Source organism: Netta rufina, assembly GCF_964035555.1.
Source record: "Netta rufina genome assembly, chromosome: 6".
Taxonomy (NCBI): domain Eukaryota; kingdom Metazoa; phylum Chordata; class Aves; order Anseriformes; family Anatidae; genus Netta; species Netta rufina.
Window position 1 is genome coordinate 14209749 of NC_140129.1, and position 25683 is coordinate 14235431.

Consider the following 25683-nt stretch of genomic DNA (forward strand, 5'->3'; position numbering starts at 1 on the left):
AGAGTGAGGAAAGGAGATACTGTAAGTACTGAATGTAGTGGTAACAAAGATCTGACATCTTTCCTCACCAAGGAAATAAAACTGCCATTTGTTTTCTAAAATGTTTATTCAGGAGAGAACTACTCAAGACCACAGCTGCAGGAGAACCTTACCAGTAGCAATCCTAACAGTATGAATATACCACTAATCAATCAAACCATTACAAATATCAGCCTTAGTCTTTCAAATGAAATAAATACAATTAAAGTTATGTAAATCAGCTATTCAAAAATAATTGTTGTAATTGACTTCTTGTTTCCAGTATGGAAAATTTGTTCATTGGAATAGACTGTAAACCCCTCCCAAAGCAAAGAACTTTGGGAGGCATTAAGAAGTCTCCCACAAATCTGTCATAACGTTATTTGCAATATAAGTTCAATATTTACAAATATTGAGAGTTCAGTAGGCCAGCTGATTTTTCTTGACACAAATTGAGATAGTACTCTAGACATTTGTGAACTGCAGAAGTTATGCACATCCTCTGTTGTGGTTTTATATGCTTGCTGTACTTCAGCATCTGTTATCTTTTTAAATAGTTTATTTAAAGAACATACCAATTTTTACAGTCGAAGATATCTATATATTTCTGTACAGTTCAAGTATTTTTTTGCATATTGCTATAACATCTATTAAAAGGAGTTAGACTTCTACAACCTGCCAGCTACATAGGTAATAAATTATTGAAATTAACACTTCTGTCATTTTTGGTTATTGAACTCCTTCCTACTTATATTGACATTGCCACAACATAAGGTAGCAATAGCGAATGGCGCTATTTTCTTAGCATTTTCATTAAACCTAAGCATGGCAAACTTATCACAATGCAATTTAGTAAAGCCAAATTCTAATTTTGAATTGTGTCCTATGGCACTGCTCTTTCAATATTTTATTGATATTCCAATTAGGAAACTTGAAGAAAAGTATAAGAAAATTATGTAAAAAAACAAATGACTTTATTCCCAAACACACAGAGCAACACTCACATTCAGTTAAGATCAACTCTCCTATTAAAAAAAAAAAAGTGGGTAAATACGCAAGGAGGAAAATTATGTTCCTGAGCGAAGGGGTCCGAATACAAAGCAGCAGCCTGTTTGACACAGGGGTACCGCTGCCCACTGGGAGGCAGAGAACTGATGCAACATTGCATTTAAAGCTCTCTGGGAGATGAAATGTTGGCACTGGTCACACGCCGCGCACACGGGCAGCCATGCAGAGAACTGCGCACAACTTGACAAACCTTGCCTTACAGCGCTTACCTGGTAGGCCTGAAACAACTGGCTTTCCCTTGCCCTATGCACCATTTTAAATAAAAGGTTTTGTAATTATTCCGCTTTTCAAACTACACTTTTGACAGCTAGATTACTGTTAATAAGGTTAAAAAGTGTGTATTTTACCAGCTTTTCTGTGCTGAATTACAAAACAGACAATGCTATTTCCGCTCCTATCCCAAACACTACATGCGTACGCGAAGTTCTAGGAAAAAAGGGATAAAATAAAAACTTGCTTGCAATTAAATTAATCAGCTTTCAATTACTGTCAGGATAAAATCGCTAAGACAAGTTCCCAGTCATAAGCTAGCACCAGTATGTGACTGATGAGATACAACTTTCAATAGCTAGAATAATGCATTCAAAAGCACCAGGAAGAGTTAAATGCTCAACACGTACAGAATTTTTCATGTAAGTTGGATGGAAACTTTTCCTCAGTTTCTCTATACTCATAGATTCTATTTCTTCTCTCGCTATGTACAAGGAAAGCCAGTAAAATTGCCCATTTGTTCAAGGCATGTTTGTTAACCACCCTGATACTGCTACTTCATGACCTCAATTCTCATTTAAAAGAAAAAAAAACTGTATTTAATATTTTTTTTTAAACTGTATCTATACTTCTGACAGCCAGTACTCCTATGGGAGTGATAATTAGATACTTATAAAATGATGTTGAAAAAAATCTATTTTTTTTTTGTCAATTAATAAAGACTTCTCACACAGAGCACTCATCTCCACAAAAGAACCGTTCAGAGGGGGGTGAATTAACAGCTCAGCAACCATTTCACTAAGCTTCATGACATAAAGAGAAATGATGGCTCAAGCCACAGCAGAAAATTAAGTTCATCACAGTACCATGTTACCTTACGCTCTGACCCCTGAATTTGGGATCTCTAGGATTTAATTACGTATATATCCCTGCACATATACAACAAAGAGAAAGACACAAGGTGTTTCTATATGTACCATGTTGATGCCAGCAAACACAAATTCAAAATAAAAATAAAAAGATCAGAGGTGTTTGCACCTGCAAGCCACCAGACACACACAGATGGAGGCAGGCTGCAGCTGACAGCAGCTGAAAACAGCCTCCATATGGCCAACGCAGAAAGGAGAAGGGATTCTTCCCTCCTCTCACCCTCCCTTTATTTATTTTTAATTCTTCCTTCATTTCTTTCAACAAGGTTGTGTGTTTGGCCAGGTCAGTCAACTTCCTGCCCCCAAAGACATTCAAGCACCAGCAGCAACATGATGAAGGCAAAGTTACCTCTTCCCAGAGGCCATCTTAAGTTCAAGATCCTACCTCTTTGTAGAGGCCGTGCTGGCTCACCTTGCCTCCTTCACCACCCGCTGCCTCCTGCCACCCCTTTGCACAAATAGGGACACTTTCTGGGCCCACGGGGAGTCAGCTCAGGGAACCAAACCATGAAGAAAAGCAGCTCTGCCAGCCACGCAAAGCAAGCTCCTGTCAACACGTGGCTGTCTCCTCGACCCATCGCAGGCCACAAGGCCGCGGTAGCTGCACCTGGCTGTCTCGCTCTACAGCGATGGATGCTGTGGAGAGCACACCCGTGTAATGTGTATGTGTGCATCGTGACACTGGAGCACTACAGAAGGACCGATGTTTCTGTGGTTCTTTAAAGGAGCTGTTCTCCCTCACAGATAGACTTCTACCTTCCGAGTAACCCTTCAAGGTGACAAGAACACTTTAGCTAAAGACGAGATCCATGTGAACAAAAAACTTCAGAAAGGCACTGTGGAGACAGTTTCCACAGAGTTCCACAAATTCATTAACGTAAAATTAGATTTTATATATTACTTATGAAAGACTTCTGTTCAAATGGTTAAAAGATTAAAGTCTAGTAATGGTACAACAGACAGAACTAAGGTAATCAGGGTACCTCAAAAATGGATAAAAGTGTTATTTAATTTTTTCAATTTAAAAACTTTCCTGGAGCTCTACAGCCTTTCTTCAATGTTCTTTCAAGGTATTCTTCTGGCATATGCTGATAAGTATTTGAAATGGTATTCTTGCAAAATAGAATGTCTTGGAATTCCTTTAACTTAAAATAAAGGCTGTCAAAGAAAAATACCCATGTACACACCATATGGCAGCCTTCCTTCACACCTACGTATGAAAACAAATTATAGATACGTTACAGGAAAGCTATGGTGATTATCCCATCTTGTTTACCTACATGCCAGAACTATATACACCAAAGTCTCTTTCCAGAGACCACCTGACACTTTTCCTACTCCTTCTGTCCAGATTTCTTTCAGTATCATCTATACGTCGCCAGAACAGAATCCTACTGCACACGGTGCAAACACCGGGAGGCTCTGCTCTACACAATTTGCAAGAGTTTCTTTAACAGCCTGTTGTAATTTCTTGTTTACTATCATTGCTATTTATGGTTATTTTGGGAAGGTCCTCAACTAGTCTGGAAAGGTTAGAAAAACTGTATTAAGTTATCATGCCTGAGAAAACCCATCCGTGCATGCTTTTCAGGAAGTCTAGCTGGTGGTTTTTTTGTGCATGTGTGTGATCAAATTGAAAGATATCCTCATCTTCTGGAATTCCAATGTAGCTGAACAGGCAGTGTTTTTTTTGTGTGCTTTTTCCTTTTTTTTTTTTTTTTTTTTTTTGAAAGGTCACAGCAGAACATCTACCTGATTGATGAGACCTTACCCACTTTCTTCTTCCTGTCCAACCTACCCCTCCGTGGGCCACGTGGCTGCACTCCAAACAATGCCGCTGATTGGGTACTTAACATTGATATTTGTGGCAAAGTTTGATGAGCCCTTCAAGCATGACTGAGATGTAATTTTTTAAGCCACTTAGTAGCTACTTGAGAGCTGTTACGGAGATCCATAGTAACAATACAGACATTCCTTGAGGGTTGACTCTGGGTAGCTTCCCTGGCAGATATAAATGCTAGTGCTAAAATGTCAAGGATTTATAATTATGATGGCGGATGCATAAAACACATAAAACAAGCCTTATTAGGGTTGATTGAAGTAAATACACCAAAGGACGTTTCTCCTTTCTTCTGTAAAAGATTCATGTTCAGTGCTATTTGTAGCCTGTCATACTCATTATGTTTTCATGTGAAATAGCTTCTGAGTTTTGCTAGATAACAAATGCCCTTTGTTTTCATTCCTCCTCTATCCAAGCAAAAAGCAAATGGAATGAGGACTTGAAAATTCACAACTGATTAGTTCCTCCCTGGTTACCTTGAAGCTGGCTACCTTCACCTGTACAGACTTTACAGAGGACTAGCTAATTTTGGAGAGTCCATTTAAAATAGTGCTATAAAATGTAGTAACTACTATTAAAGACTGTATTTCTGTATTTGTAAATAAGCACTTGAACTGTGATATTTTTTCTAAATTCCACTCTAGTGAGTGGGACAAACAGAGCAATTTAGGTTGGAAAGGACCTCTGGAAATCACCTGGTCCATTTTTCCAGTGGAAGTAGGGCCATGCTATGATTTAGCGCAAACTTAAAAGTTGGCTCAGTTTGCTCAGGGTCTTGCCCAACTCTCTTCCGCACATCTCCAAGTACAGAGCTCTCAATTCTTTGGACAATTTGTTGTGGTGCTTGAACACTCATGAGACAGAAATGTTTCTCATACTTAATCAGTCTCCTTCATGGCAACTTCACACCCATTACCTTGTCTTCTTACTGTGGACTTTCAAAAAAGGTGAGGTGGAGTCTTCCCTACAGACAGTGAACCAGCTGTAGACAGCAAGAAAATGCTCCCAATTTGTTCATTCGCCCTCTCCCCACATGCCATACGTTCCAGTCCCAGACTGCACTGGTGGCCTGATGCTGAGCTCGCTCCAGCAAGCCGGTGTTTCCCTTGCCCAAAGGAGAACAAAACAGACACAACCACCTCGCTGTTGTCTCAAGTACTGAATAGAGTAGAACTGCTTTCCTCAACTTGACGGCTACACCTCTGCTAGCCTACTAAATATGTATGTAGCCTTCGTAGCTGCAAAAACATGCTGCTGACTCCTGCTCAGCTTATTTTTCACCTGGGCTACTAGGTGCAGGCCCTTCTGCAAACCTGCTTTCTGTCTACAGATATGACACTTGCCATTAAACCCGAGTCACTTCCATGAAATCAATTAGTTTAAAAATTAAGAATTTCTGCTTCAGCCACAGTTACTTAATGACAGCATACAAATTAGCAATTTGTTTTTAAACGGCTTTGATCTTTTTAGAGGACACTACGGGATGGGCAAATGGAACTTTGGGAGTAAAAAAAAAAAGCACAAAATACTTGAATTGTGAAACAAATCAGAAAGTGTAAAACCATCTGTACAGCACAACACACACGATGACTTTCGTTAGTATAGACAGGCTTGATAAATCTTGGGATGTTGCCACACGTCATACAGTTCTCACACTGTGTTTCTGTCTGTGCAGAAAAACATTTCGGTATTTACAACTGCCAAGAGTCCTATTCTTACTGATGCCTAGTTTAGTTAGACTGCATTATTTGCCCTGCCTCTGACAGTTTACGTGTCAGGCTCCAGAAAGGCAAAAGTAAGCTTACAAAACTGGTTGTCACCTTGATGAGGAAAGGTCTGCCTGTAATGATAAACTAATGCTATCAGTCTCTACTGGTTTGTTGTTATTAATCCTGTCAAACAGTAGTCCCAGGGGGTTTCTAGTGCACTGTAATAACACATACACGCTCTTCTGAAAAAAAATAAAATTTTGCCATTCGTGCAGTGACCTCATTTTTCTAAGAGTCATGACCCCACATGCTTGAGCAGCAGCAGTGTATTGCAGCTGACCTTGACCTAGAGCAACCACGTCCCTACAATGAGCTCGTAAACGTCATGGCACTTTTATGTCTAACATCTAAGAGGAAAAGGGAAAACAAACAGAAGAAGGAAGAAAAGAGTAGTTTAATGTAAGCGCAACAGGAACATCATGGAAATCCTTGGAATTTATGTAACAACTGGCTAGTTCACATGCTTTGCGTTACCACACTCATTAAAAAATACTGCGAGGTCAACCACTTTCACTCAAAATAACTGTTTTTCTATTTTATTTATTAATTTTTACAGGCAAACCAGTTTAAGTCTACCACAACCAAAGAATAAGCCTTCTATAAAAGTTATGCTCTCTCAGAAGATCAATAAAACACAAAATTGTGAAACATTCCGAAACTTTAAAAGAAGTGTGGTGGTTCCAAACACTGCAGTTCCAAAAATATATGTTCTCAAATGAACCATCCGAACAGAAGGACTAGAAAAAATATTTTGACTTGACATCTTAATGCACCATTACTGTGAAAACAATGAAACTAAAAGTAAAATTTCCAGAGACAGTCACAGCTCTGGCAATAACAAAAAACCCTTCAGTGACAATTACTCATTTCAGCAATCAGTTCATAACAGACATCCTACTGCTGCCTTGCTCATTATACTCCTTAAAAGAATGATCTACATATTATACATTTCAGTCATTTTTTACCCAAGCATTAGCTGCCCACAGCATAATTTCATAGTTAAGTTTCTTAATTTCTTCGTAAACAAATTAAATGCTGACATCATGTTCAAGATTCACAGCAAAATTTAACATACTATTTCAAGGTTTTCCAACTCAAAATTCAGAGCACAGCTGTCAAGAAAATCGTATTTACAAAGTCATTAACATCTATGTATATATACCTATATGTTATACATCCCTCGGACCTAACCATGCTTGCAAACAGACATAATTTCAGATATATATATATATATATTATATATATACACACACACCCCTTTCTACTATCTACACATTGGTACTTGCTATTCAAATACTAACACAGGCTATTTAAACAAAATACATAAGAAAAGATAACCACCATTCAAAAAATTACAGCACTAGGAATGTTCTTGTCCTTCCACAGCAATACAGGATCCAAAATATAAAACCAAAACATACTTTCCGTACATGACATTATAATTGTTCACCAAATGGATTTCGACATGTTCCTCACTTCCAAGGCTGAATTTTAATGCCCTGTTAAGCATACTGTTAAACATGTATTTGATGAAGAGTTTTGTGAATTTAACTATAAATAGCCTGAGTAAAGTCTGACCTCCCAACAATGAATAAAATTATCTAAGCTTTTCTTGCTGAGACCATCTCCTGTAAGACAAGCCGTTAAATAAAAGGAAACTCTATCATACTGAATACAGTGTACAATACTGAGCATGGTTTCATACCTACACTAGTTAAACAAACTCTTTATTAGATAATTAAAAAACAAAACAAATTTTACCAGAGAGTTGAATTCAATTAACATTACTAGGTGAAATAACCTAAATACTGTTTTCTTGTGATCTGAAGTTTTCAGTTTTAACATCTTCATGCTCAGGGCATAGTTGAGTATTGATTTCAGCAGTTTGAATATTCTGCAAAACAGTGATATGTCTTGGGAATAAATGACTTCAGACTATTCAGACCATTACTCAGAAATTTCAAATGTGATTTTTCACAGAAGCTTGTTCATTCATTTTCCACTCTTCATTACAAATGATAAAGGGACCTATTCATAAAGCAAAGCATTTTTTATGAAAAAAATCTCAAACTGAATGATATACCAGGCTCCACTTTCAAAAATAAGCTAAGCTACTCAATAAACAGTGCAATGAGAGAGGAGTAAAATCCTTTCAGCTAACAGAAAATTCTCCCAAAGCGTTTCAGGTGTCATGAATTTTTGAGTATCTTGAATATCATGAAAAACCATTAGAACTGGAGCCACAAGACTAGCCAAGTATTTTAGCCTTCCCCAGAAAAATAAATGTGGCTATTCCTCTACCCATTTGCATGAAGGTTCTCACCAGGCCCCTCAAAAGGGAATTTGTGTTTTCCAAGCTTTGTTATTAGTTCTGTTATGGATTCATCACAGAATTACATTTGCCTTTCTCACTGCCACATTGCCTAGTTACCTGCCGTTACTCTAATGGTCTGAAACACGTGAACCCTGAGGTTGGCAAAAAAAAAAGCTAACAGAACTGTTGATTCTATTCTTTCTCAACATTTATGGAGGATTTTTGAACACATTTATTCCCTTCCAGTAAAAAACAATGATACCCTATTAAGAGAGGGACATCCGTGGCCCACTGAATCAGCTCCTCTGCAGGTACGGTTTTCATTTCTTCTGCAGCTCCAGCACTCTGCAAGCAAGCAGTACCTCTGTAACAGCACACTTCTCTTCAAGGCTTCCAGGGCTTTCCAAAACCCGAGGGGGAAGAAAGTCCACAAAGTTCCAGACAAGATAACACACATTCATGCTGCCTTGAATCCTTATCCTCCAGTCAAATTATTTTCTTTCTAAGAGACCAAGAGTGTTTTTTCACACTTAACTGAAATCAAGTCTCCTGGGTTCCTACCCAGTGTAAGTCAAATAGATTTCTATTAGTAATTCAGCAGGCACACACACTGCAGAACTTGACACTGCCATTTAGGAAGGTCTCCAAAATAACTTCACTCTTAATTTAAAGATCTGGATGCCCAAGATGCTACAAAGCAAACAAACCACACAGACTGCAGTGATGAAGGGGAGCCACAGCTGGCAAACCCCAGGGTGCCCACTCTCCATTCTGACACAAATTGGAACAAGAAAGGTTTAAGAGGGAAAAAAAAAAAAAAAAAAAAAAAAAAGCCACTCCCTTGTCCCTTCTCTCACTGTTTTATCTTCTGTCTACAAGCTGAACAGGGGACCCGTGGTGTGGGGCTGCAGGCAGGCACCTGAAGGGGACGATGAGGAGCTGACCACAACAGAAATCCGCCTGCTCCCCAGAGACAGAGGCAATCTGCCAAGTATCTTCTGCACAGGACATTACAACAGAGGTAATTTATCACCTGGGGTGAATAGAAAATGACTATTTTTTTCCAATCGCAATGGCATTTGAAGTTAGAATTAGTGTTAAGTTATGTTAGCCTAGCACAAGTCAAACGCAACGACATTACAGCACATCATGATGGGCCAAGTCTGTGGTAAAAATCTATTTTTTCTCTCTCATTTCTTACATGCATTGTTTACCTGGCAAAATTACACACTTTTTAATCAAAACAACGTTTGGAGAGCTGTGCTTTCCAGTCCTTGGCCTCTTGACCTTGAGCACAGGGAAGGGGCAAGGAGGGCAGCCCCATCCTCTTCCCTGGGCTCCAAGCCAACATCACCACAGCCATGAGGGCAGCTCCTGCCAGCCTCTGAGCTTCTGCTCACCTGCCCTGCTTTCAGGCTGGCAAGAAGCTCCACAACTTCTGCTGACCCAGCAGGGCTTTTCATCTTTGGACACGCCACTCTGCTCTCCCGGGATTATAATCATTTATACTAATTGTTTCTGGTCTACTCTTCAACTGCAATGTACAGCATGGAGAGAGGTAGGCTACTGTGCGATCGGTAAGGTAATGCAGGGTTCCACAGCCCCTCCCTAACCCCCACAGGATTGCTCACAAGTAGCACATTCCTTTTTGTTGTTGTTGTTGTTTTATGGAAGCTCAAGCTATCAAAGAGGAGAAAGCCTAGAGCAAACTACATGGAGCTTGAGCTTCCTGAGGAGACAAAATGGCGTGCTCCTGACGGCCATCACTGCCTCTTCTAGGCACAGAGCACTCTCTTCATCTCAGTTTATCTAAGCTATTCAGTTCAACAGTAAGTTTGTTCAAAATGAAAAATCAGACGAGAACTGAAGGGCAAGGAAGCCTGCTAGTCTTATTTCTTACAACCCATGAAGAAAATTAAATGCAAGAGCTAAGCACCAGTACCTCCAGCACCTGAAAGACTCCTGCTGGTCTCATCTACTCTATCAGCGATATAGTCCATCACGCATAACCTACAAACTGCCTCTGTTCAATACAGCTTTAAATGCTCAACTCTTGCTAAAACTCTTTCCAATACATATACAGAATGTTTCCCATTTTTTCTCAACTAAAATTCATTTTATTTCTCTGCAGCTTTAATTGAACTCCAATTTCTAAAACTAGCTTGACACAAGCCATGAAGAAATTAATATTCTACTAAATAAGAACTGTCACTCAGCATTTCCTAAGCTAAATGTAAAAATTAAGACTGAATAAATGTATGCTAAGTATCACTGCATAAATATGCATATAATGCATTTTTCTCTTCATAAAAAGTGTTAAATTTAATGTAAAGATATTTAATTGCACATCAACATTTTAGTCGTGATCAATCACTGAAAATCAATGTGTTTTTTTTTAATAAATGTAGAAATATATTTAATTCAAATCCAATTACTTTAAATATATTTTTGTTTACTTCACAATCACTTAGACTTGAGTTGGTTCACTCTCCAGTTAAGAAAAAGGATCTCAGGACTCAATTGGTGTACCAAATTTCTTATCCAAAGGTGCGTCACTGAGGGTTTACTCACACAATCCTCTTTACAGAAGGGTAGTGTGGTGTGGTTTTTTTTTGATGCAATTAAAATATTCCAATCCTATTAGAATGCAAATTTAGGGGGTAGAAGGAGCACACATAATGCCATTAACATTCAAAAATTTCTTGGTCCCCATTATCAGATACTAATTCTCACATTAACTGATGTTGGGGGGGGGGGGGGGAATGAACAAATCCATTAGCAGCTGCATTAAAAGTGAACAAAAGAGGAAACAACTGCTGATGTGATTAAACACCTGTCCCTTTTTGAAAGCTTCTGTATCCAAGAGCACCAAATGCGCCGTTCCAAATGTCACTTTGCACCAGGTAGGTAGGCATCCCTTCCTGTAGGATACCCCTGACAGCTACCCCTACACCTCAGCAGTTTTAGCAAGCCTCCAAAACCTGGCAGTCACTTTCAGCAAGCCTCTAGATGGTTTCCTTTAACACATTTTAAAACCATAATATAATACTTCTGAGAGAAAGAAATAAAGAGGACCACATTTGTGCATGCGAGGAGCTAGATCAGGCTCCAGCAAGGCCAAGCCAGCAGGAGCAATCCCAGCCACCTCAGCTGACTTGGAGCATCCTCATGTCTCTGCCCAGGTGTGCCTATACTACAAAAACAATCCTGTACATGCTTCTCGATGGCATATAAACCTATGTGATCATGTTTGTGGGAATAGTCCAAGTATACTGCCATTTCACACAGGGGGGGACAATGCCACCTGATTTAATTACTGACAAACAGCACTTTTCCTCCCCGGTGGTGACTTCACTCCTAGCTGAACATGGATGAATGAAAGGTAGATCCTGTGTGATAAACACATTTGTCAATATGACTTGCATTCTCTTTCTTACAAATCCACATCGTATTCTTGAATGAGCACTACGTAAACAGAAATCCCATCAATTCACAACACCTCACTGTTATAGTCACAGACCCGGTCCCTGCAGGAGTCTAGCGTTACATTACTTCATCTTGAATGTGTCAACAAACTCGATTTGTCTATAAGTCTCCCTCAAACATCACTGGAATTGGTTCAAGATGCACTGTACATCCAAGCAGGTTTACCAATATTCAGAAAGTGACTCAACTAATATTTCCTTGGAAATTTGTAAAAATAAATAAATAGATAAATAATAATAATAATTACATCATCTTTGTCTCTGACCAAGGGAGATTCCCCTGCATCACTGGAACCTTCTTCCAAATCTTACAAATGTAGAGGCTGCTGACCAGTGCGAGCCCCTCTGAGAAGCCTGGCACTTCACATGATTCCCTCACAACTGCTCACATCCCCAGTTCATCATCACTGCTGGGGGGCTCAGCACAGAAGCTAAAGGCTGAACATACTGTCTCCAACCTTATTTTGGAACCTTTTCAGTATCCTCCAATGCTAAACAGCAACATAATAAATTAAAGAATTTATATCCACACTCACTATATATATATTATATATCCACACTCACTATATATTATGCAGTACATTGAACTGTCCTATAATCAAGACATAAAATGTTTTTAAAAACAAAACTGCTACAAGTCCTCCTTCCGGTTCCACTATCATCATAAAGATACAGATGTCTCTTATGCTATGGTAAACTGATAATCTATCAAATTTAAAGCACACAAATACTACTTGAAGCATCCTAAGAAGAAGCATGAATTAAAAAATATCTGCTAGCAGACAAGAATAAGAAGCATTTGATAATTTTATTATTCAGATTGTTTCTTACTGCAAACGATGCAAAAAAAATGGAGATTTTCTCCATATTATTAGTGGGAGACATTAAATGTATATATATGCATATATTTAATATACTGCATATATATAAATGCATTTTATATTTCAACAACTAAAAAAATACAGAACACCTACAAAGCAGTTCCTTGAAACTAAGTAAAGCAGCTATATCCTAGACCCCCAGCAGACAAACCACACAGAACAAGCATACTTAATGTGATCAATATGGCACACTTGATAACTAAGACAGTGACAAAGGAAGGCCACAAAAATAACCAACTAAAAAAAACAACACAGCATAGAAATTTTATGAACACTTTTGAAGAATTAAAGAATTACCATTCCTATTTCAGAAATTAACGTTTAAGTTTTATTTATTCAAGATAGTACAGGATATCCAGGACAAACATGGCAATTAAACCTCAAGTCCCCGGTTAGTTCTATATCCATAAATTACCTTTCCTTCTTACCAACAGTTTCCATGAATAGTTGAAGTGCTTTACAATATCCTTATCTTAATTTTACAAATAGGCAAAGTGATGCACTAGATCAAATCCTTTACCTGTGACTGCCCACAAAACCAGTGAAACATCTCTAAAGCGAAGGTCCACTACGGAACTATCACATACACTGCAGCCTCCCTGTGGTCCACTGTCAGCACCCCTGCTACAAGGAGCAGTAAAAAATTTTAGCCTGCTCTTTTAAGAAGACAATGTTACTTCAACATCATGATCCAGTCTGCTGCATGCACAAGCAAGCAGATGCTGCACAAGTAGAAAGGTATTTGAAATCAGAAGACTTCATTCAGGTTTTCAGGTGAACCTTCAGTTTTCAAGAACACCGACCTACTTCCTAAAAGTACACAGAACTGCACTGTTCTAAGAAATACCATTAGAAACCCCACCACGCATACTTAGATAGTTGTGCTTCAATTATTTGATTAAATGCTTTACTGAGAGAACGAACAGTCACGTCTAGAGAGACCTATGAGCATCACTGACCACAATCCATGTGCTCTCCAAAAAGCATGATTCCAGCCTGGAGTTTTTCTTTCTTTGGGAACAGAATTCTCACACCAAGAGATGGAAAATTCAGAACTGCCAATTCCAGCTGCGGAAGCTCTGACATCTATATACATCCTAAAATAAAGACACTCAGCTGCAAGGCTCATATGTAGAAGGTGGTGTTAGAAAAAAAAAAAAAACACTTCAATATCTATATGGCTGACAAGCATAAAATAGCCTGAATTTTTTCCTAAAATATATATTTCTCAAAATTCATCGGTTTTGTGACAGATCAACACTACATCCTTTCCCAAATCTCCGACTTAAGTGCACTTTTACAAAGAGGGAACAAATTTCAACAGCCTTTATAAAGCAGTTAGGTCTTTCGCAACCCATCATCACTCTTCCTATAAAGTAGCAGAACAGTAGATACCAGTTTCAGAGTGGGCAAAAAAATGCAGAAACCAAAGAAAATGCATAATTCAATAAGTAAATACTAATAAAAATGCATGACCAAATTCTTTACATGTGCTATGGGGACTTAAGTTTCAAGGTCTTCAAATCCTCTAGAAACAGTCACTTTTCTTTGCTGTATGAGAGGGATTTCAAAACACAAAAAAAGCATTAACAGGTCACTGGAGAAAACACAAATTAGAAAATACAGTTTCACTTCAGTTTAGGCAAAAGTGCTGCAGAACAATCTCTGTGGGAACTAACAGATAAACACCTACAGTATATGCTCTAGCTTTCAGTAACTGGCAGAACTCGCAGAAATATTCAAGAGTCACTTAACAGCTTTGAAAACCACAGAGATGTACTGGAGAAAAGTTAAAAAAAAAAATTCAAAACCACGAGTAAATGAAAGATATGAACAATCACGTTAAAGGTAGGCATATACCAATTGTGTCCTATAATTTAAATATATACATATAAATTTATAGCCTGCATTTAAAAATGAGGGAAGAGAATGAATAAATACCTTCTCAAATTTTGATCACAGAGACCTCAATTATAAATGACAACATTCTAATGAACCAGTACTGATTACAATCTTTTTTTTATGAAAAGGTATGCAAAACCAACAAATAAAATGCATCAGAGCTGCGTAAAGATCAGTAGTTTAGCCTCAGTGTTATCTACTGCACATCTGCCACACTGCATTATCTTACTACTCAAGCATCATTTTTGCATTTCAATGTAGTAGCTCTATCAGATTAATGCCCAAGACATTTCAGCTGTGTTTCAAGTAAATAAGTGGACATACAGGAATATTATGCATGGCCTGTATCATTGACACTAAGCAAAGAAAACGTGATTAGCACCAAATTGCATCTGACAGGGGAATCAGAAAGCTGTCAAACACAATGACATGGATTCAGTATTTAGAAGGTAAAAGGGGGAATAAAGAAGCTGGCCAGTCTGGCATGGAGACAGCAATAAAACACAACAGCTATGATAAATTAATTCATTTACTTATGAAAAATTAGAGGCTTCCACACACAGCTCTCATTTATAATCTTGTCAATCTAGCAGAGTAAATAAAAAGCCTATACAATGCACACAGTGGGAGGGAAGAAAGAAACAAAAGAGGGGAAAAAGCAAAACCAGATTTTTGCATTTAATCTAACAATAATTTCTTACATGAAACCACACTGGACAGAGCCTTTGATAGGCATGACTAATGCAAGGATACATTATAGCAGTGGTTACTGTATTTACCACAGACATGCAGTATCAAAACAACAGTAAGGCTGAGAGCACTCAGAAGCCACATAAAGCAAAATGAAATTTTCATGTGCAATAGATGCTATTGCATCTATCAAAAAAAAGATGCAGAAACAGCAGGCTGAGAGTGGGAGTAAATCCCAAGGAGCATCCCTTGGCAGAAGCGGGAAGGGAAGGGACATCGTGCAACTCAGGAGCAGAGCGGCATTTGCAGTGCTTTAGAGAAGGTTCTCCCTGGACCGCCAGGCAGACCCAGCATCTGACACCTCAGCAGTAATACAGCAGTGGAAGTCTTCTCAGATGAGACTGTTGTTGTAGTAAAGGGTCAGAGAAATAGCAGCCTTTCAGAGGTGTATTTCAGTGATCGCCATGTCTGGGAGTCAGGCGGCAGGAAGAGCAGAGACAGGCCAGCAGAGCAGAGCCCGTGCCCCTGCAGCAGCTCTTACTCAAACACTGTCCCCACGCTGCTGTTACCTCTAACCATTAGTTTCTTTTACCATGACTGTTTTAACCAAAGAACTTACACTCTGGTCTACAATCAAGTATTTAGTCTTCAATACATACAATTCAGTATTCACACACACAAAAATACCTACTGTTTGACACCTCCTTTGCAAATCCACAGATTCTAAGTGTTGCAAGGCCAGCTGGGGGTTTGTTCATGAATTTCTGCAGGACTAATTCCCATCTAAACTTAACGTGTGACCCTTGTGTGTTTGTAGAGCTAGTCCTCCAACTCCAGGCTTCTTGCTGGATAGGTAAGCAGAGAACCAAAACAAAGATCTGAATTCCTTAAAAGCCTAAAAGGGGGAGAGGTGAGCAGCAGTAGTGGCATAACTGATTTCCCACGTGTTCATCTAGAGACTTAGTGACTTATTTCAAGAACTTTTGATTTTTCTAGCAACCATATACATTTATTTTTCCTATGTCCCACATCTTCAGAACCAAACCAAACCTGTAGCATTTCCATAGTGGAATATTTCCTTCATTATCATTTGTAAGTATTGTGTTTTCCACTTTGAAAAGAAAAAAAAAGTAAATAGTAAGGTTTTAGTATTAGCCAACAGTTGAGGTTCTCTGCCGATTTCAGGCCTGCTTTGCTCTCCCACCATCACGCTCGACCCAGTGAGCTGCCAGGATGTCCTGCCTGCACTGGCGATGCCAGCACCCAATGCCCAGGAGGGCACAAGTGACCCTGGGGCAGCCAGAGGCCAGGCTGCTGAGGAGTATTCAGCAACCAACCATTCGACCTTCAGTCGGTCACATTCACGGTCACAACCGCAAATGAATTTTTAATTTTTTCATATCTGATTTTTACAATGCCTTGAGAGAGGCAATTTAAAAGGCAGCATAGTATGCATCAGTGGCAACACAACCAGAATAAAAAAAAAACACACAGAATTGTTACATGACCTCTACATCAAACATCTTAAAAACGAATTCCAAGTTTTCAGCCAATTTCAAGCCTTCAGTAATACAAAATTTGTATATGTAGGAGTTAATACGGCCTTCAGGAACTCCTCAGAGTATAACTAGAGAACAGGAAAAAAAAAAAAAATGATGAAACCGTGGCAGGAAAGTTACAGGAAACAGTGCATGATAAATCCCTACACAAGATAATGCCAAGTAAGGAGAAGCTGCTTCCCACCTTTTAAATGCCTTTTTAAGCATGTCAGAAGTACGCTCCTTCAGCATGCACACTGTTTTATTTTGTCACTACCTGCTATGCTGTGGAAATGCTGTATTACAGCTCACAAATATGCCATGAAAGCCTAGCTTACGATTAAACTTGTTGTAGTTTACCCTGGAGCAGAGCATTTATGTTTGTTGCTTTTAAGGTATGTAACCAAAGAAAACAGAGTAAAACATCTAACTGAACAGGTATGTTAAAAAAATACCTTTCTTAAAATATCTATAGCTACAATTGCAAGAAGGTACTGAGCAGACTGTTGCAGTCCAGCTGCCACTGAGAATTTCACAACTGGTCCGGATACAAAGCATAACCAGCTTTAATCACTTATTTGAACAGCTGCTGCTCAATTAAAACAATTTTTGTAAAACATTTTCCTATTATCTTTTCATCTTCACTATTGCAAGAAAGTAACTTTAGCCCAGGGCTGAGACAAGGAGCAGATCACAGACAATATGGTAATACTGGAACAAACGCTTATGAACAGATCAGACTTGAATTAACCATTCTTTACTTCCTTCTCCTTCCATCCTTTAATCTTCTATTTCACTCTTTCAGTGCTTGCCTGGTACGTTTCACTTGTTAAGAAACTTACGAGCTCTTTATCCTCTTTTCAAATTTGAAGAGAGGCGCAGACATTAAGCTCAGCTGCAAAGCACTGAATTACAGTCTACGTAATTTATTTTCATTTCTAATCCTCATGCTCAAGTAACTGCAACAAATACTTAAATATTTCAAAATGCCAAATCTGAAGACTTCATAAAACCAAAAATTTTTATGTAAGACTAAATAAGCACAGGCTGGTGACCATGACCCGCAGTACGTGACCAATTTGATTAAATGTGGGGAATTCTCATAACCTCTGTATTAAACACAGCAAAAAACACCAGAAATTACAGCTTTGTAAAACCGCCACCACTGTCTAGCAAAAAGACGACTGCAATTCAAGGCAGGAGTGTAGCAGAGCTCAGACCATTCACACACACAGCACATCTCACACCTGCCAGCATACACAAAAACATGCAAGAGCACAAAAACAGAGGAGGAGGAGGTACACAGGTGGCACCAAAGCTCATCCACATGCACGCAGGCTTGACTTGCAGCATTTGAGGCCCACCAAGGCCTGAAAGGACTCACGGCACCACTAGGACCCCAAACAGGGTCAACACTACCCCTAGTGCCACCACAGCTACAAATTTCTCTGTATTCCCCTCATGAACCACAAATACTTTGCTCTTTTCTTCCAGGGAGCCACAGATGACTCAGAACAGCAGCTGCCTAAAAAAAAAAAAAAACTGAACTGATAGTGCTAGCCGCAGGGAAATGCAGGGTGCAGCCACAGCTCTCCTCCTCACTCGGCATGTGTGAGCTCCACCCAAGGAGCTGTGGTCAGAGCTCCAGTCGTGGGCTACAGCTGCAGGACTGCCTTGCGACAGGCACCACGCACGGAAAGGAGCCTTGCAGTTCTTTACACAGTCTCTCCATCTAAGGTCACAGCAAAACTGCAGGCAAAGATTTTATTCCCGAAGTCCTAGCACTGTAGATTTATCCCAGCCCTGTTCTGCCTTGTGGATCGAGTCCGATCCAATATCCAGACCAGAGCAGATCCTCAACCATCACTGACAGCACCTGCCGCCTTTCCACAGGTCTCCTCAGTACCTCAAGTCACAATGACATTAAATAGATGCCATTGATGAGGGAAGGGGGAAAAAAAGTGAGGAGACTGTGTGTGTATCTGAAGCCATCACTCAGCACCATCACTGCTGATTATGCAGAAGATTAAAAGAGCCAAAGCATCTTAGCCTCAGGCAAGTTTGGAGGCTAATAGATGTCTGCTTCTCTAAAAGATGCCACATGGAATCAGTGGGATAGGAGCACTGTACCATAATGTCGTCTTTGCAAAATTGCACTTAAGGCGCAGAGCAGCGATTTCCGGCTTTCGGGATGTGGTAACAGCTGAACTCTGAGGCAGCAAACAGATCACTCACTCGAGAAAAACATCTCGGAAGGAAAATTACCAAGTGCTAGCTTGCTGCTTGTGGAAGCCCCTGCACAGGGGTAGGCTGACACCGCGAGGACGTGGCTGCAGCACAGGAGATGCATGCAGGTAACAGCTGCAGGGGCCCGGGGAAGGGCAGGCAGGGCTGGGAGCCACCACACAGCGTGCCAGCACCCTGCTGCTGCACCTGAGTCCCTGAGCCTACAGGGAGCTCACACGTAACCGTGCATGCCGTTTGAAACCAAGAGGCACTGTGAGGTGAAAAAATAATAACAAAAACAAGATCAGTGAGCTTCCCCCACATGGTGACTTGCCGCAGCTGGAGCTATTCCCCTTATTCCCTGCTCCTCACTCCTGTGCCAGCAGCAGGTTCTGCAGCCAGCCCGGTGCAGCAGGAGAAATGACAAACTCTCAGCAAAGAGGTACTTAATTGACATCCAACACTTCCATGGCCACGAAAAATCCGAATTTCCCCAGCTTCCCCAATCTCTTCACTCCCTCTACCTGGCATTAGGATATCAAGGGATATCAATATGCATAGATTAATCTTTCATTTTCAATGCAGATGCCTTTACAACAAAAAGTAAAGAGATGGAAAAGTCGACGAGAACAAATCCATTACAACACCTCCAGTAAAATAAGTTTTTAGAATTTATTTTCCTGAATAAAGGAAACCAGACAGTCCTTAAAAGAAATGCACTAATGCAAAACTAATGATAAAAGAAATTGTTTACCTTGTCTAGTTTGCAAGCATTTCTTTACATAAAATAAGGTATTAGCAAAATAATGACTGCTATAAAATATTTTTCATTGAAAGCACATGCATACAAATTGACAGACAAAATGGCAGCCAAAACAAATATTTAGTATTAAAGGTGAAATATTAGCTGGAAAAAAAAAAAAAAAAAAGGTAAGAAAATTCTAACTTAAGTCTTTCTATCTACACTTTTCATGTTACATCTGAACTTCAAACAGAAAGCGATGTTGCAGCACTCTCTATGAAAGTAAGCATGCAAAATAAGCCAGCCAAACAGAACTGTGAGCAATGTGTCAGCAACACCTTTTGATTTCTCTGCTTCTGTCAGCCCGCATCAGAACGACAGCGTAACTCCGCTGTAGTAATTGACTAAGTTTGTGCTTTCCAGTCTCCCTGTATCGTGGGACAGCAGCTTCCCTGAGTTTCTTGATGAGGGAAGAAGAAAGCCCTATCTCTTGAGAAGCAATTAAAAAGACTGAAAATAACAGTGTTCCACAGAAGGGTAAAGAGAGCAGCATCAGATATATATAGAAAAAACCAAACAACTGTTTTAAAAATAGATTTGAGTACTGCAAAAACAAAAACCCACTACGCTTTTCAGAAAATGCCATCCTTGGCACAAAAGCATAGTTTTGTCTGCCATAGGTTCCTGTAAAATAGTCCTTTAACAAGTCCTACACATAATGATTCTCAGCTCAAAGAAGAAATGAAGAATCATGCAGGAATGAGACAAGGGACCCCCGCAAGGGACACGAAGCCTATTTTTCGTCCTTTGAAACTCGCAGGCTTTCCTCTGTGTTTGCGCAGTACATCAGGTGTTGATACCTTAACAGCGTTTTTCTTGCTGTTGTTCGTTTCCTCCCCCCCAAAGTAGCAGCTTTCCACTTTACTTGCTAGCGCTCAGGTCCATGACAAACTACATGCTATCCTATTTTGGGAGTCAAAATGCCAACACGAACATTGACAAACAACTACTAGCTTATGAACACAGGAGCCTACCAACCACTCTGGAGAAGACAGCGGGCATCTGCATACTGGGATAAGCTGGTTTTCAATGCTGTTGCTATGCACCCTGCTATGAGCTAAAAAATCTTACCAAATGTCTTGATCCAAAGGATAATACTGGTTGTTTATAGAAAACAGAATCATTATTGTAGAAACCCCTGAAGTTACCTAAATATTCTTTGAAAAGCTCTATTATTTTTTATAAAAAAAAAACACTGGCCAAAGCATCAGTTAGTGTCCATTTAGATAACAGTCAGAACACATCCATGATGCACCTGAGAAACCACAAAAAACATGTGAGATGTATTAAATGGTCAAATAACCCCCCCACTATGGCACTCACATTTGCTCTCCCAGCCTTCTTTCAGTTAAATGCTGTTGGAAAACACAGGGACTGCCCTGCAATGCCAATTCATCACTTCAGTGCTGAGGAAGTTTTGCTTACATATTCTGAGTGAGCCTAATTCCACTTTGCAGTCAATTTGTATTCTCCAAATCTGTATTACTTACATAAAGCTACACATTTCTCTTTTGTCACAGGTTACTGATTTCAAGGGTTTCAGGAAATTGTATTTTCTGAACTCACTGGAGGTCTGAAGAATTAGGAAAAGTTTTTTAAAAAAAATCTGTCAACATCTGTCTCCAGAAACAAACACTGAGCCTGCAATAATGAGGTGAGATTTTTTGCTTTGTGGACTCAGTATGAATTTTGTAAGTTTAAAAAAAAAAAAAAAAAAAAAAAAAAGCATCCTGCAAAACATCACTTCTCAAAAACAAAACCCAGTGTCCTAGTATTTTATTTTGCCTGGCACTTAAATTTGAAAAATAAAATAGGTTCCCAAAATCAAAATCTAAAACCAAGTGAGAGCACAGCAAAAGATCGAAGTAGTAACAATCCACCAGCTTGTGTTTTTTTATTTGTTTTTAACTTGCATCTTCTAAGATCTTGATTTTAATCACCTAAAGGAAGCCTGAGACCATGCTAGCTCCCACCACGAGTCCTGCCTCAGAGCTGCTAACCCGACCCAGAACATCACCTTATTTCACACCATAAATTCACCACTTTAAGTTGCAGTGAGAAGGGAGCTGGGTGCTTGCAAAGGTGGTTAATGCAGCCAGCACTGAATACACACAAGTTCCCCCACGCTCAGATTTTTTTTTTTAGCACACAAATAGGGCCAAGCAGAATTACTTAGAAGCAAACATGCGAAGAAAATGTTTGTTTAGAAGCAACCCAGCCAACAAAATAAATAAATAAATAAATAAAAATTGAGACCTATGAGAGTCCAGATGCACCCTGTGTTTCAAGTCTGGAGTTCTTCATTAGCTCTTTGAGCAGGATAGAAACTGCTCTGGAACAAAGACTGATCATATTAACCCAAAAAAAAAAAAAATGTATCAGAGTAACATAAAATACAGACACGCATTAGATCAATCACCAGAAATATTTTTTTATTAATGAAAATAATATATTTTTATTTGCTGAACAATAATAAAGTGTTTGGGCTTTAATTAAGTCCTTGGAGCAGAACAACAAAAATTGTGATAGGGGATGCTATACAATCATCTAAAAAATTTACAATATCTGAGTGGGAAAACTGTGAGTTAATGGAGAAATAGAATTTTCACTATTTAAAAGGGGACACAAACATTCTGCTACGACATCTGTTCTTAGGTTCTACCGCAGCAGAAAACCAGAAAACCACCAGAATTTTAGCTGTCAAAACAAATCCCCAAATTAAAGAAAGGAGGAGGAAGTAAGCGCTGAACAATTACACACTTCCAGCAGCACAAGTCTAGCATTTAGTGAGGACAAAAAAGTATGCAAAGAAGTATGGATGCAGTATTCAGCCAAATGCTGGAACGAGTACTAAATTGGAAATGCACTCAGATGTACGCAGTTTTACAACAATTTACTGAGATCTGTTAAAAAAACCTGAAGTCAGACTCACCAGTTACTTATTGCTGCTGGGGCATCTGAACACATGCTCAAAGGCAGGAACAAAATCCCCTCTGGTCCTGAGTCCACTCACTCTGCTGAGAGCTTCCCGGGTTGTACCAGCCTGCTCTTCTCACTTCTAACTTTAATAAAACAACATAAGGACAACGCAAACGCCTTTCCACTTCCATGTGGGACCTGAAGTTATGCAGTAATTATTCCCCATTATCTGTTTGAGAACACCAACAGCAGAGTCAATGCACAAAATCACTTTGTGCATTGATCTGCACCAAGTAACTGAAATGCCACCCGGTGCTGGAACCCCACAATGAGCTGAAACTCGGCAGCGCTGAGCGCCGCTTACCCAGCGAGAAGCGGCAAGAAGCCTGGGCACACGTGGAAGCACTCCTGCTTGGGAAGCTACGAGGAATCACATAATGTAGTGTGCCTTCAGTTATTCATAAATTAGAAAAAGGTATTTGAGTGAGTGCCATGAGACTTCAGTAAATGGCTGTGGAACAGGCGGCGACCATGTGGACAGCCCACACGACAGCATGGACACACACCAGAGCAAAAGCAAGCAAACTCGACCAAGCTATACAGAGGGACCTGACTCAAAAGTCATTACAGAACAACCAGGAGATGCCTCACTGCAATATGGTACTCTTAAAAATAATAACAACAACATAAAAAAAAAAAAAATCACTCCTTTAATAATATTCTGGATACTGTTAAAATTCAAGAACAGCTTGAGTAGAGCAGCCCCTACTTCTCTAACTCGTGAGCCACATGAAAGGCAATTACTTTTCATTCACAGATTTTAACTTTTAATTTTCCAACAGTCCTCAGTTTCATTTTTTACTTTCTTTATTGTAACCACCTCTTTATAATCAATACCTGCAAGCATTACAGCATTTATTCTTGGAAGGAGATTAATAAAAAGTTTTTGAAAAATAACGCAATGACCTTCCTGAACAATCATTGAGTTTTAACCAGTTGATCTAAGTAGAGAAAACCGGAAAAAGGCACTTAAAAACACAACAGCACAGTAAGAAAAATGCAACTTACAGTGCATGTGAAGACCCACTTGCTGCCAAAAACACAGAAAAGTTTGCAGACTAGAGAACCCAACTGCAAAGCAACAACAAGGCAGAGTCCATACGCCAGCCTGAAACCAACACAAAAAAAAGGAAGCTGACCTATATAATCCCCTTCCAACCTTTCTATTGATATGTTGCAAGTGTTTCAAAATGGAAAATGCTACAAACATAACCAAAGTGAATGGGGGGATATAGGAAGTACCAAAGTTTTCTAGTAAAGACAGGATCCCAAAATAACCTCCTGAGAATTACAGTAGGTACCTGCTGAATGCAGCACTGAGTCACATCAATATGAGAGCTTCGTGTGGGCACCTGGCCCATCAGGCCATCATAAAATGTATTATTTCTCCCTGAGACTAAAGAAAGAAAACAGCCATTGAGGGAACAGACTCTTCTACAAGGGTGTACATTTTATAAACCAACTATTTCCATTTCATATGAATGAATTAAACTCCTTGGCTTACATGCACATTGTTTTATACTTCTGCTATGGAACTGAAAATCTAATACTGACACGTTGTTAATCTCCAGCAATACCTATAATCAGCAGTTACTACCGCATGTGTTAACAGGTGCAAGTCGGTGCATATTTTTCCATATTTTACGAAATATATTTCATGATATTAAAGCAGGTGGGTAAATCAAACTCTTCCCCTCCCTCATAAATTGAATTTGATACCAGACGGCTGGCACAAATTAGTTTGTGATCTGATCCAAAATGTTTCCCATTAAAAATAGGAAAATTCCCAATAGTTATTCCCTCCCCCCACCTTTTTTTTTTTTTTTTTTTTTTTTTTACATAATTGAACTAGCTAAACCAAGCAGATAAGGAATAATGCTTTTCTGTCCAACTGATTGAGTTAAACAAGCAAATCAGTTTAAAAATCATACCTTTAAAAGTGTAACAGCTCTTTCTTTCTGATCTACCATGCAACACATTTCTTCGTCTATGAAACAGGGAAATTTACAGTTGAGAAGCTCTGCTTCTTGACCTTGGACACAGAAGGACCAGTCGTTAGAAAGCAAGCTTCTTTAATATGAAACAATTTTATATTCATAAGGGTCGTAAGTGTTGGTCATAACTATCACTTTTTCCCCATCTTCCACATTGTTGTCAATTTAAAAAACCTCATAAAGCTATCAGGACCGGTGCTGCAGCTTATGACCTGCTGCTTCTCTCCTACACCCTCTCTCCTTGCTACAGCATCCTGAGAACAAAGTTTTAGTCTACATTACTTGTTTGGGTTATTGATTCACTGGCAATACTGGGAGCAAAACAAATCCAACTTCAAGCAGCAGACAGTGAGCTGCTTCCAGAAGTCACAGTTGGCAATTCCTGTAAAGCACCTACTTTGTGAGAAGCAGAGCAAGGCTTCCAGCATACAGGGCAGAGATGCCAGGCAGCTCCTGCCAGCGCTGCCCATGGCAGTGGGGAGTGACCACGCTGCCCGACAAAGGCACTGCCTCAGATGTCTTTGCTGCGACGAGATAGGGACTTGAATTGAGAAAGCATGCGGTAGACACAGAGCTTTGCACTAAAGATGATGCAACTTGGCTTCAAAGACAATCTCTATGCCTAGGGCAGGTTAAGTTACAGCCCCAAAAGGCCAAAGAGAAAGAACCCGTGAGGCCGCAAGGCCCAGCCTTGGAGGTCTCCTCAGGACATACCTGAGGCAGTCACGGTGCCTGCGCTGACACAGACGCAGCACAACGATAGCTCTGAAGCAGGGGAAACTTGAAGCAAGGAAAGAACTCAAAAGAAAATTGTTTCCCTTCCCCTCCAGCTTATCACACAACACTTCAAGTTGAATTCACTCTTGAAGACAGCAATTCACAATGCAGATTCCCTGACACAGAGTGCATCAGCTGCATCTTCTCCCTTGGAAAAACCCCAGTAAAACACTCCACATAACTAAACATAAACTAATCTTCCTTTCCTTCTCAGTAAATAATTCTACTTTCTGCCTTATGTAGTTGTGATACAGCATTCTG

At 39.6% G+C, this 25683-nt stretch overlaps 1 protein-coding gene across 4 annotated transcripts in view; it reads right to left on the minus strand.

Moving 5' to 3' along the window:
• The window catches only part of PARD3B (par-3 family cell polarity regulator beta), a 397678-nt gene that overhangs the window by 284301 nt on the left and 87694 nt on the right, over nt 1–25683 (minus strand). Inside the window, exon 1 of one of the 4 annotated variants that reach the window (XM_084288821.1) lies at nt 22605–22713. The exons of the other annotated variants lie outside the window; for them this stretch is intronic. The gene's annotated coding sequence lies outside the window, so the exon portion shown is untranslated. Of the gene's footprint in view, nt 1–22604; nt 22714–25683 lie in introns of those variants that run through there. 4 annotated transcript variants of the gene reach the window in all.